Genomic DNA, 13,917 nt, shown 5'->3' on the forward strand with positions numbered 1-13,917 from the left:
GCTGGTGGCACCTTAATTGGGGAGGACAGGCTCGTGGTAATGGTTGGAGTTGTATAAGTGGAATGGTATCAAATACATCAAACACATGGTTTCCATCTGCATGATGCCATTCCATTCGCTCCGTTCAAGATATTCTTATGAGCCGTCCTCCCCTCAGCAGCCTCCACTGCCATACAGTCTATAGACTCTATGGTCTGTAGGCCTGGCCTGCTGATAACAGTTTCATGTGATCTTGAAATAGTTTGTATTTTTACTCTCATCTTGTCAAGCCAATCCTGGCTTTTATTTTCTGCTTCACATACCTAGAATTTACTTTAGATGGCTGGAGCTTTTCCCAACTAAATTTATTTTGACCTGGTGACCTTGACTTTAAACAGGCATTATGTCTGTCAAGATGTTTTGTAAGTTAATGCAGTGATATTTATTGCTCTGACGTCACTTTTGGAATCTTGCAAAGAACTGGCTAACAACAAACTCACATGTTTCTCCTCAAAGTCAAACCCACCCAAAATGATCTGACACTTTACTAATTTCATTACAAAACCCTAGGCCTTTCAGCATTTACTGGTCTCTTTATCTTGACATCTTTACAAAGGCCTATACGGATTTGTCTACACCTGGGTTCAAATAGTATTCATCTTATATATATATATATATATATATATATATATATATACATATATATATATACTGCTCAAAAAAATAAAGGGAACACTAAAAGAACACATCCTAGATCTGAATGAATGAAATAATCTTATTAAATACTTTTTTCTTTACATAGTTCAATGTGCTGACAACAAAATCACAACTAAATAATCAATGGAAATCCAATTTATCAACCCATGGAGGTCTGGATTTGGAGTCACACTCAAAATTAAAGTGGAAAACCACACTACAGGCTGATCCAACTTTGATGTAATGTCCTTAAAACATTTCAAAAGGAGGCTCAGTAGTGTGTGTGGCCTCCACGTGCCTGTATGACCGCCCTACAACGCCTGGGCACGCTCCTGATGAGGTGGCGGATGGTCTCCTGAGGGATCTCCTCCCAGACCTGGACTAAAGCATCCGCCAACTCCTGGACAGTCTGTGGTGCAATGTGGCGTTGGTGGATGGAGCGAGACATGATGTCCCAGATGTGCTCAATTGGATTCAGGTCTGGGGAACGGGTGGGCCAGTCCATAGCATCAATGCCTTCCTCTTGCAGGAACTGCTGACGCACTCCAGCCACATGAGGTCTAGCATTGTCTTGCATTAGGAGGAACCCAGGGCCAACCGCACCAGCATATGGTCTCACAAGGGGTCTGAGGATCTCATCTCGGTACCTAATGGCAGTCAGCCTACCTCTGGCAAGCACATGGAGGGCTGTGCGGCCCCCCAAAGAAATGCCACCCCACACCATGACTGACCCACCGCCAAACCGGTCATGCTGGAGGATGTTGCAGGCAGCAGAACGTTCTCCACGGCGTCTCCAGACTCTGTCACGTCTGTCACGTGCTCAGTGTGAACCTGCTTTCATCTGTGAAGAGCACAGGGCGCCAGTGGCGAATTTGCCAATCTTGGTGTTCTCTGGCAAATGCCAAACGTCCTGCACGGTGTTGGGCTGTAAGCACAACCCCCACCTGTGGACGTCGGGCCCTCATACCACCCTCATGGAGTCTGTTTCTGACCATTTGAGCAGACACATGCACATTTGAGGCCTGCTGGAGGTCATTTTGCAGGGCTCTGGCAGTGCTCCTCCTGCTCCTCCTTGCACAAAGGCGGAGGTAGCGGTCCTGCTGCTGGGTTGTTGCCCTCCTACGGCCTCCTCCACGTCTGCTGATGTACTGGCCTGTCTCCTGGTAGCGCCTCCATGCTCTGGACACTACGCTGACAGACACAGCAAACCTTCTTGCCACATCTCGCATTGATGTGCCATCCTGGATGAGCTACACTACCTGAGCCACTTGTGTGGGTTGTAGACTCCGTCTCATGCTACCACTAGAGGGAAAGCACCGCCAGCATTCAAAAGTGACCAAAACATCAGCCAGGAAGCATAGGAACTGAGAAGTGGTCTGTGGTCCCCACCTGCAGAACCACTCCTTTATTGGGGGTGTCTTGCTAATTGCCTATAATTTCCACCTGTTGTCTATTCCATTTGCACAACAGCATGTGAAATTTATTGTCAATCAGTGTTGCTTCCTAAGTGGACAGTTTGATTTCACAGAAGTGTGATTGACTTGGAGTTACATTGTGTTGTTTAAGTGTTCCCTTTAATTTTTTATATTATATATATATGTGTGTGTACTCTGAGTGTTTGATTGTGCCTGCATAAAGATGACAGATGGACAGAATTAGTTTGGACTTTTGGGACTAATCCATTGGATCCATTCACTGTGCCAGTCAAGCTCAATCAAGCCCAGCTAAAGTAATTGAATATTACTTGAACCCAGGTCTGGATTTGTCATGTGCAATCCCTTTACAGCTTCTTAATCTGTTATAACCCTTACTTTACATGCATGGTGCCGCTACTCGCCTCCTTCCCTCAGACTCTCTGTAGGCAGCTGTGTGCCCTACATCTCCCTTCCACTCTCTTCCTCTCCTCTCTGTACATTCCTCTTGCTTTTATCACGCTATAGGAAAGCTGTGTGTGTGTGTGTGTGTGTGTATTTAGGCTATAGGAAGGCCATGGCCAACAGACTTCCATGTAGGAGTTGTGTATGTTATGGAAGGGTTGGGACATGTCAATCACAGTCAATTTATTGCTCATTTTGTCCAAAAGCTTTGTTTGCACCAGCTTGAAGTAGCCATATCCAACCCACAGACAGGAGAATTTGTAGACCTATTTGAGCTGTAAACTAGACAGCAACGCCTTAGTGAAACACACACACAAACAAATGGTTTGTAGGTCAGACAACAAATGGCTTGTAGGTCAGACAGACTCCAAGGGAAACAAATGGCTTGTAGGTCAGACAGATTCCAAGGGAAACAAATGGCTTGTAGGTCAGACAGACTCCAAGGGAAACAAATGGCTTGTAGGTCAGACAGACTCCAAGGGAAACAAATGGCTTGTAGGTCAGACAGATTCCAAGGGAAACAAATGGCTTGTAGGTCAGACAGACTCCAAGGGAAACAAATGGCTTGTAGGTCAGACAGACTCCAAGGGAAACAAATGGCTTGTAGGTCAGACAGACTCCAAGGGAAACAAATGGCTTGTAGGTCAGACAGATTCCAAGGGAAACAAATAGCTTGTAGGTCAGACAGACTCCAAGGGAAACAAATGGCTTGTAGGTCAGACAGATTCCAAGGGAAACAAATAGCTTGTAGGTCAGACAGACTCCAAGGGAAACAAATGACTTTTCCTCTCTACCTCTCTAGGTTTTACTATACAGTAGGTCAAGTTAAACTGTTCAACAGTAGCTTCTTGCTACTATCTATGCCAGGGATTCTTAAACTTTATCAGCTCAAGACCCAAATGAGAAATTGACCGTGACCCAAATTGCCCTCCAACGACTGATTTTAAATCTGATTTTAAACCTAACCTTAACCACACTGCTAACCTTATGCCTAACCCTTACCTTAAATTAAGATAAAAAAGCAAAAAAAAATCCATACATTTTTACGACTTTGCAGCTTGGCCATCTATCTAGTGGGTCGATATGACTGTACATTCTATTGTTCATTCAGTGCACTGCTGAGTGCCATAAAGAGGTAGACATACACAACAGACGACACATTGACGCAGCTGCTATTGTCATGACCTAGTTAAGAACACCTGCGCTAGTCAAATCATCTCCCCTTCACATGATGGGTCAAACCATCACAAGCTCAGTTCATTTAGCCCTCAGACTTCACCATGGTATGTACAGGCCTGACCGGGGCATATGGAGAAATGTAATGGACCAACTAAGTGGTGATGCTCTTGACCAGTCTTACTCTCACTCCTACCAATTTTCAACAGTGTAGAGCCACCACTGAACATATCGATGGTAGAACTACTAGTGACCAGTTGGCCTATGACTAGTTGGCCTATGACTAGTTGGCCTACATGTGTCTGGGTGTGTTTGATTGAGTGCAGCAGTGTGTTTCAAAGTGTGTCCTCCCCTGCAGCCTGAGAGGAAACATTGCTCTGGGTAGTGGCTGGTGGCTTTGGGTCTCTGAGACAGAGACTATTGTTATTGCTTATCACCAGACCAGTACAGCCAGTACCACTCTGTTCTGTTTGGTAAACTGGCTAGTGACCTGTTGTTCCTGTTCCTGAAGTGACTTCCTGTTCTCATGTCACAAGACACTCCCCCTCGTAGACTGTCAGAGTGGTGTGATGTTCTGACCCCGCCCCTTTGTGACATCGCTGGACAATGGGAGACGGCGGAATGACAATATGTAAATAGTCAGGTGAGGTGACGATACAGGAGATAGTGTTGTCTATGAGCCTATCCCCTGGGGACAAACATTGTTTGTCACCTGTGTATCTTAAAGCCATAGGGGTCTAGCACACTGTGGACCTAGACTCATTTGAATGGCTATAAAGGGCGATAACTATGTGCATCTGTCAACAGTGATGCTGATGGAGTGTATGTGGATACAGACCCCGTATCATTTCCATTGCTCTGCACTTTCACATGTTTTACCTGCAGGTGTCATTTTACCCATCATAACACTATTATAGCTTGGCTTCAATACAACATACTGCATCTAACGAAGGGGAGTGAAGGTTAGGCCAAAAAAACAAACCCAGAACTGCACCCCCAGCTTTGTATTGCAGTTATATGTTGAATTCAAAGATTTATCAGAAGACTGTTGATCTACAGTAAAACTGTACTGAATGTCCCACTGGGGCCTCCTGGGGCCACCAGTACAAACATGTATGCAATCACTTGTTATAAGCCACTTTAAGAAAAGGTGTCTGCTAAATGGCATACATTATTAAAAATGTTGGCAAACTTTTTGCACATGCATAGGTACCGCACAAAAACCTGACAGAAATATCACGAGGATGACAAGGTGATCCTATGTATTCTCTATCCATTGGATGTTCCTGGCTGTCTAGGTAGACTCCACGTGTAGACCACTCCTACTAAGGATTGTGGATGCTAGTTCCTGTCAGATGTTATTCATTGATAGAGAACAGGTCTGTCCTTGAGGAGTAGATAACGACATCACAGCTCATAGACTGATCTATTCATTCACTTCCTGCATAGCTCACCTATATATACTTTATATAAGTAAGCTAAATACCATTCAAATCAAATGTAAACTGTGTAAACAACAGGTGTAGACTAACGGTGAAATGCGTACTCACGAGCCCTTCCCAAAAATGCAGAGACAAAAATAATAGACAAATAATAACACAGGGAATAAATACACAATGAGTAACGATGACTTGTCTATATACACGGGGTACCAGTACAGAGTCCATGTCTAGGGGTACAAAGTCATTTAGGTAGAGTGCCTTCAAAAAGTATTCACAGCCCTTGACTTTTACCACATTTTGTTGTGTTACAGCCTGAATTTAAAATGGATTTTTGTGTCTCTGGCCTACACGCAATACCACATATTTTAAATGTGGAATTGTTTTTTTTTCTTCAAAATTTTGACAAATGAATAAATAATGAAAAGCTAAAATGTCTTGAGTCATTAAGTATTCAACCCCTTTGTTTTGGCTAGCCTAAATAACTTTAGGAGTAAACATTTGCTTTTTATGTCACATAATAATTTGCATGGACTGTGCAGTAATAGTTTTTAACATGATTTTTGAATGACCACCTCATCTCTGTACCCCACACATACAATTATCTCTATGGTCCCTCAGTCGAGCAGTGAATTTCAAACACAGATTCAAACACGAAGACTAGAGGTTTTCTAATCACCGCAAAGAAGGGCACCTGTTGGTAGATGAGTAAAAAAACAAAAAAACAGACATTGAACATCCCTTTGAGCATGGTGAAGTTATTAATTACACTTTGGATGGTGTATCAATACACCCAGTCACTACAAATATACAGGCGTCCTTCCTAACTCAGTTACCACAGAGGAAGGAAACCGCTCAAACTCCAGCCATTACCACGAGCCCATCAACCCCAATTAAGATCCCACCAACCTCCTGTGCATTACAGTATTTTGTATAGATTGTTAATTAAAAAAAGTACACATTTTGTAACACAATAGTGTGAAGAAATCCAAGGGGTCTGAATACTTTTGCAAGGCACTGTATATAGTAAAATGTGATATAATAGCACACTTTGATGACTTAAAATGGATCATATTGACATACATGTGTCGTATCTTTTGACTATAGTGAGAGGAAACATTGCAATCAGTCAGGGTTAGTACTAGGAGGTACCATGCAGACAAGATTGTGTTAGGGAGTGAAAGAGAGTATTGGGTCAAATGAAACTAATCTCCATTTTGACTGCCGTAATGAGATCCAAGCCCTTGGCTTTATCTACAGTACACAGAAGCATTCTCTCTTGTGGGAAGGAGATACGAGGATGTATGTACAATGTATCAGATGTCTCAGAGCAGGAGTGCTGTGAATGAATAAGATGGACGGGGGGACCAGTGCCAGTATTCACAAAGAGTCTCAGAGCAGGAGAGCTGATCAAGGATGAGTTTAGCCTTGTAGAGATTTAATCGGATTAAATTGACAAGAGGGGACCTGATCCTAGAACACCACTCCTACTCTGAGACGCTTGACACATTCAGCCTGGGGTGTTAGAGTTGGGGGTTGAGTGGTGTCTATTTGAAGGACTGGTATAACTGGACTCTTAAGTATCACCTAGCTATGACCAGCCCCTAAAGTGAACATTCTTGTCAATTACTCTTAATGGTGTGACTTTTGCTTGTCACTCTTGTCAATGACACTGTCACTGAGTAGTGTGCAGTAGCAGCTTGTGTGCAAAATAACTGGGGAAGCCAGAGAAAAAGCCATATTACACCCTATGTGTTGTGATAATTGCGTTGTTTGCTCTATAACCTGTTAGTTCATATGCCTTGTGACTGTGATATATAGGCCTAAAGGCCGAGACAATAAGAAGACACAGAATAAATTCAACCACACCTTTGTTTCACCACAAAACCGAAGAGCAACCTTTGTCCGGTGAAGTCCACAAAACATATTGCCTGTAACAAACAGTTACATGACCTACAGCAGTGGTTCCCAAACTTTTTATAGTCCCGTACCCCTTCAAAGATTCAACCTTCAGCTGCGTACCACCTCTAGCACCAGGGTCGGTGCACTCTCAAATGTTGTTTTTTGCCATCATTGTAAGCCTCCCACACACACTATACGATACATTTCTTAAACATAAGAATGAGTGTGAGTTTGTCACAACCCGGCTCGTGGGAAGTGACAAAGAGCTCTTATAGGACCAGGGCACAAATAATAATATAATAATAATCAATCATTTTGCTCTTTATTTAGCCATCTTACATATAAAACCTTATTTGTTCATCAAAAATTGTGAATAACTCACCGCAGGTTAATGAGAAGGGTGTGCTTGAAAGGATGCACATAACAATGTTGGGTTGTATTGGAGAGAGTCTCAGTCTTAAATCATTTTCCACACACAGTCTGTGCCTGTATTTAGTTTTCATGCTAGTGAGGGCTGAGAATCCACTCTCACATAGGTATGTGGTTGCAAAGGGCATCAGTGTCTTAACAGCGCGATTTGCCAAGGCAGGATACTCTGAGCGCAGCCCTATCCAGAAATCTAGCAGTGGCTTCCGATTAAATAGAATGTTCACAGATCCGCTTGTTGCAATTTCAATGAGGCTCTCTTGTTCAGATATCAGTAAGTGGACTGGAGGCAGGGCATGGAAGGGATAACGAATCCAGTTGCTTGTGTTGTCTGTTTCGGGAAAGTACCTGCGTAATTGCGCACCCAGCTCACTCAGGTGCTTCGCTATATCACATTTGACATTGTCTGTAAGCTTGAGTTCATTTGCACACAAAAAAATCATACAATGATGGAAAGACCTGTGTGTTGTCCTTGTTAATGCAGACAGAGAAGAGCTCCTTGATAACCAGCACACTTCTGTATGTTGTAAAAGCGTTACATGGTCGCTGCCCATATCATTGCATAATGCAGAAAATACACGAGAGTTCAGGGGCCTTGGACACTATAGTGTCACTGTAGTGTCCAAAACATCTTTCAAGCTATCAGGCATTCCCTTGGCAGCAAGAGCCTTTCGGTGGATGCTGCAGTGTACCCAAGTGGCGTCAAGAGCAACTGTTTGCACGCGCGTTACCACTTCCCTATGTCTCCCTGTTATGGCTTTTGCGCCATCAGTACAGATACCAACACATCTTGACCACCAAAGTCCATTTGATGTCACAAAGCTGTGCAGTACTTTAAAAATATTCTCTCCTGTTGTCCTGGTTTCCAGTGGTTTTCAGAAAGAGGATGTCTTCCTTAATTGACCCCCCATAAACGAAACGGACATATACCAGGAGCGGTGCCAGGCCCGCCAGGTCTGTTGACTCATCCAGCTGTAACGCATAGAATTCACTGGCTTGTATGCGAAGCAGTAATTGTTTCAAAACATCTTCTGCCATGTCACTGATGCGTCGTTTGATGAAGACATTGTCTGTATAGCTTTTTTGGCCTTTTCCCCCAGCATTGTCCAAGCCATATCCACAGCAGCAGGAAAAATTAAGTCCTCCACAATAGTATGGGGCTTGCCTGTCCTAGCCACTCGATAGCTCACCATATAAGACGCTTCTAGCCCTTTCTTATTAATGGTTGCAACGGCTGTCGTAGAGACGGGACCAAAGCGCAGCGTGTTGATTGCTCATGATGAATATTTATTTTAACTCAGAACACTAAAGAAAAAATAACAAAGCGAAAACAAAAGCGCACAGTTCTGTCAGGTACATAAACTAAACAGAAGACAACTACCCACCAACACAGGTGGGGGAAGAAAAAAAACCCTACTTAAGTATGATCTCCAATTAGAGACAACGAGGACCAGCTGCCTCTCATTTGAGATCATCCCAAAAAACAACAACATAGAAATAGAAAACTAGAACTTAAACATAACACAAAACACCCCCTGTCACACCCTGACCTACTCTACCATAGAAAATAACATCTTACTATGGTCAGGACGTGACAGCGGTATCTGTTGCTTTTATACATGTCTTACTACTTGAAAGTCATCTTTATTCTCACTCAAAAACTCCCGTGGCTTATTTTTCAAATTGTCATGTTTCATTTCTAAATGTCTGCGCAAGAGTGAAGGTTTCTTGCAAGAGAGTAACGGTTAATGTGATTGGATGTGAATTATTTGACTAGGCTACCTGTATTTGACATTGTGTTGTTATTTCGCTGAACACTAGTTGGTTTAATGTTATTTTTGGCAGTGAAACGAGGATACTCAGGCAAGAAAAAAACCTCACCCAAATGTATAGCCCCGTTGGAAAATATAAATGTACTATTTGAAAATATGAAGATTTAAAAAAAATGTTTTCAAGCAAGTTCATGTTTCCGACATTTTCGGAACACTAAACAACTATTGATTTAGAACCACGAAGAGTTTACTGCAAGTTGCTAAGAAAACAGGTGCTGCCTCCACTATTCCAGCACCCTTTCAACTTCAACATTTCAACATCGTCTAACCACCTACGCTTAATCCAATACAGTGACAACTAAAATATACCAAAAACATTTAGTCCAATCAATGTAAGCTACACTAAATATGATGTGGCTGTCCATGGTTCTGATTTCTCTCTCTCTCTGTGTGTGTGTGTGTGTGTGTGTGTGTGTGTGTGTGTGTGCATTCGTGCAAGTATACTTTTTTTTTACTCACCCTACTTGTAGACAAACGCCAATGCTATCCTCCTCTCTTTCATGTTGACGAAACGGTCTATCACTCTGTCATACAGTACACATATATTTTGTTGTCCTAGCCTACCTGGCTAAAATGCTTGCTCGCTATCCTAACTTCCTTTCATGGGCAATGATGCGCCAGGCCAGCTAGTTAACATTAACCTACAAACTACATGTTGAACTTCCATCCTCTCAGGCCAGAGGCACAATGTATGAATTTATGGTGGGATCAGAATCGCAATTATAATCATTTGCCAGTACAGAGAATTAAGTATCCCTATCTCCATCCATGGCTAATTTAGGAAACAGACAATTCTAGCTAGCTAGCCACCGGAGGACAACAACACAACGAGACGCAACAATTCAAGTTGTTTCTGTCAATGACGTATGCTCTCGATGAATTTGATAGGAGTGATGCCAAATCCAAACTGGCTTCCCTTGACACTTTTTTGGGGTCAAGGGAGGCCAAATGCTCACTGGCTTCCCTTGCATTCAATGCCACTGGCGGCAATAATGTCATACCCTTTTGGACCAGACAGCATCAGATAGATGGCTTACACATACAGAGACAGAGGGGCGCTGTTTCGCTCGCTCAGATGCTTTCTCCGGTGAGATACATTCAGCCTCTTGCGAATTGAAGGAAAATTATGAAACACAGAGAGACCAAAGATTATTTATTTATTTATCTTCAAATAATTTATTTGTACATTTTTTGGGGGAAGCCTGGCTCCCTTGGTATACATGAATACACGCTGGTGGTGTGATCTTTGTTTGTTCAATCCCAGCTCCCTCTCTGGTTTAGTTTCCAAGCAAAAGTCTCCAGCTGTTAAGGCAATCTTGAACCAATAACTGTAATGTTGCAGAGTTCTCTTCTGATTTCAATAGAGGGCTATAAGTGTAGATTCTCTTCCCACAACTCACTATTGGTGGTTGATTCCACATCTTAATTCCCCATGTTCCGGAACTCTCTCTCTGTTCCATTATGCAAGTCGAGTGCTGATTGAGTCTCTGCTGTATAGAGAGAAGAGTGGGAGGAAGACCCATCATTATGGATGAATTATGGATGATGTTAAATGAAGACAGGATGTTGTCTGTAGTTTGTTTGGGTGTGTCGGTATTTGAGACCATCTGCACTACAGACAGTTCTACAGTTAGATTCTAGAACTCACCCATGTGTGTAATTCCATGTTCGGGGGAAATGTATGGTTAGTCTCACAGCCAGATCAATCCATGCTTTTGTTGTCTGATCGCCACAACTTTGTACTTTGTATTACATTATGCATTTTATTGTCTGAAGTCTGGATGGAAATTCACTTAGATTTGTAGATTCTTCACAAAACCTGAGTTAAAAGAAACACCGTTATACACACCGTTTATACACCCTTGAATACATCCTCACCCATCACATTTTCCATTGCAAAGACAACTCAGGGAAACCAATGTACTTTAACTTGAATCAAAGCATCATTGCGGTCATGTTGTTTCCCTTTGAACAGCTCTAAAGTGAAGACCAACTGTACACTTTGGGTGCTTCCCAATGAACCACTTTAAAAGAGAACATGAAACGCAACAATGTGCACATTCATCAATCTCTCTACACTGTAATTGTCCTAAATAACCCATTTCAGCGAGGTTACTGAAATACCCTGTAATACTGCAGTGAGTATAATATGAGTTTATCCCTAGCTATCCAGTTTGAGGCTTTCAGGAGCATGATATTACATGTACAGTTGAGTCATTCTTGACTGGAGGGTTCTTCTTTCTGAGGGGCTTATGACTTCCCAAAATTTGCTAATTTCCTTGTTACAAATACATCAGAACTCTATTGTATAATGAAAATGACTGGATAATTGTAAAGGAGAATTTGGGTCGCAAGGACTTCATTGTAAACGTCCTTGTCACAAGTCAGCAACTTAATTGTTCACAGGGAATGACTGGATTATCATAGAATAGAATAGAATAGGGTGACCTTGACATATTGGGGCAGGAAATGTTAGACCAAAGTTCTAGGCTGTTCTCAACACTGCATTACTCAAGTGGAATATTCTCTAAGTGAGAATAAAAACGTGTTTAAATTAGCTTAGCCTGCACATTGCATTCCTTATTAGTAGTCAAGTGTGATCAAACTGACATGTTCCATCAGTAAGAATTTGTTCTTAACTGACTTGCCTAGTTAAAGGTTAATAAAGAAATAGGTTGGGTGCAGGGCTGAAAACAGTTGGTATAAAATAAAGTTCCGGCACTCTCAGAAGCTTCACCTATTTATGTATTAACCTTTATTTAACTAGACAAGTCAGTTAAGAACAAATTCTTATTTACAATGACGGCCAACCGGGGAACAACGTTCAGTTTGTTCAGGGGCAGAACGACAGATTTTTACCTCGTTAGCTCGGGGATTCGAACCAGAAACCTTTCAGTTACTGGCCCTACGCTCTAACCACAACGTTTAGTTCCTGTAAGGATCTTCATCAGGTCCTGATGAAACATTGTTTATGAATACAGGTGCGTGGTGGAGTTTACGAGTGTGCCGTCTCCATTTATTTTATACCTCGCTGTATCTTCACCTTGACACGTGATAACAAAAGCTGGACTTACACTGGTGGTGAAAGGGTTTGTAAAACACACACACTGACGGGAAGGAGATGATGTCAGTGAGAGACTGAATGCAATACTGCGCACAAAAATCAACTTTATGAAACATTAACAACAACCGACTGAGAACACAAATAAGTTGCAGGTTAGGCCTTCGTCCCCCCAAAAAACGGTAAAACTGAAAGCCTACAACTAAAATCCTTTGTTATCTACATCAAAAAGCCTTTAGGTTGGCTTACCACCGTTATCAGGAACGGGTTGAGTAATACAGTATGTAGCTAGAACGTTAAGTACAAGTTCTGTATTTTTTTGTTCTAACGATAACACAGCCATACAAGGAAGACACTATCTGTGCAGTGGGATGAAAGAGACGTGACAGATAAAACTTGATCATTATTTATCTTTTATTTAACAAAATAATCACAACACAAACAAAACAAATGGTCACTTTGAGATAGGATTCATTGAACAGGAAAATGAAGAATAAAAAATAAGAGCATTTTGCATGTAACAGGCAAGCTGCAGCTGGTGCTCTGTCCTGTGGACTCGTACATCTTAGGGTGATACACAACATTGTGCTTTACACACCACAACTGATAACCATGATCACAACTGATGTCATAAAACATTGCACAACAGGGGCAATTTAGTCTATAAAATGTAAGATCTTCAATCAGCTTTGAATGAAAGCACAACAATATAACAGAACAAACATTAACTTCACCAGAACCATAGATATGTCTATATATGGATCTGAACTTTACACCGCTGTTCAGAACCAGTAGTGTCATTCACACAACCAGGATAATGAATCAAGATAATGAACATTGGTTGGTTGGTTGGTTGGTTATGATGATGGGACAATATGAACAACTGTGTAACCATTCACAGTAGACACGAGGGCTTGGGAATAGAAAGCACCACAATCAAGATATTTATATATGTATATATATATAAATAAATAAAATGAATCTGTAATATGTACAACATATTTTTCACGTTTTAAAATGTACAAAATGAACAGGGTGATACCACAGCGAACTGAGGATGTAGTATTTACAGAAACATACAAACTATATACATATTCTCAAAAATAATAATTAGTATTGTCATATCATACCAGGATGTCATTCAACATCATTCACCATCATTTATTTTGTCAGCTTTCCACCTTAATAAAAAATCAAACGGAGGGTGTTTTCTTCATGGCTTAACTCTTTAGTACAGTGAGCAGCATACAGACATAAACCAGTGGCCTTCAGTTAGCCTTCAACTGCTGGCCTTCAACTAGCCTTCAGCTGCTGGCCTTCAACTAGCCTTCAGCTGCTGGCCTTCAGCTGCTGGCCTTCAGCTGCTGGCCTTCAGCTGCTGGCCTTCAGCTGCTGGCCTTCAGCTGCTGGCCTTCAGCTGCTGGCCTTCAGCTGCTGGCCTTCAGCTGCTGGCCTTCAGCTGCTGGCCTTCAACTAGCCTTCAGCTGCTGGCCTTCAACTAGCCTTCAGCTGCTGGCCTTCAACTAGCC

This window comes from Salmo trutta, chromosome 14 (assembly GCF_901001165.1).
Source record: "Salmo trutta chromosome 14, fSalTru1.1, whole genome shotgun sequence".
NCBI lineage: Eukaryota > Metazoa > Chordata > Actinopteri > Salmoniformes > Salmonidae > Salmo > Salmo trutta.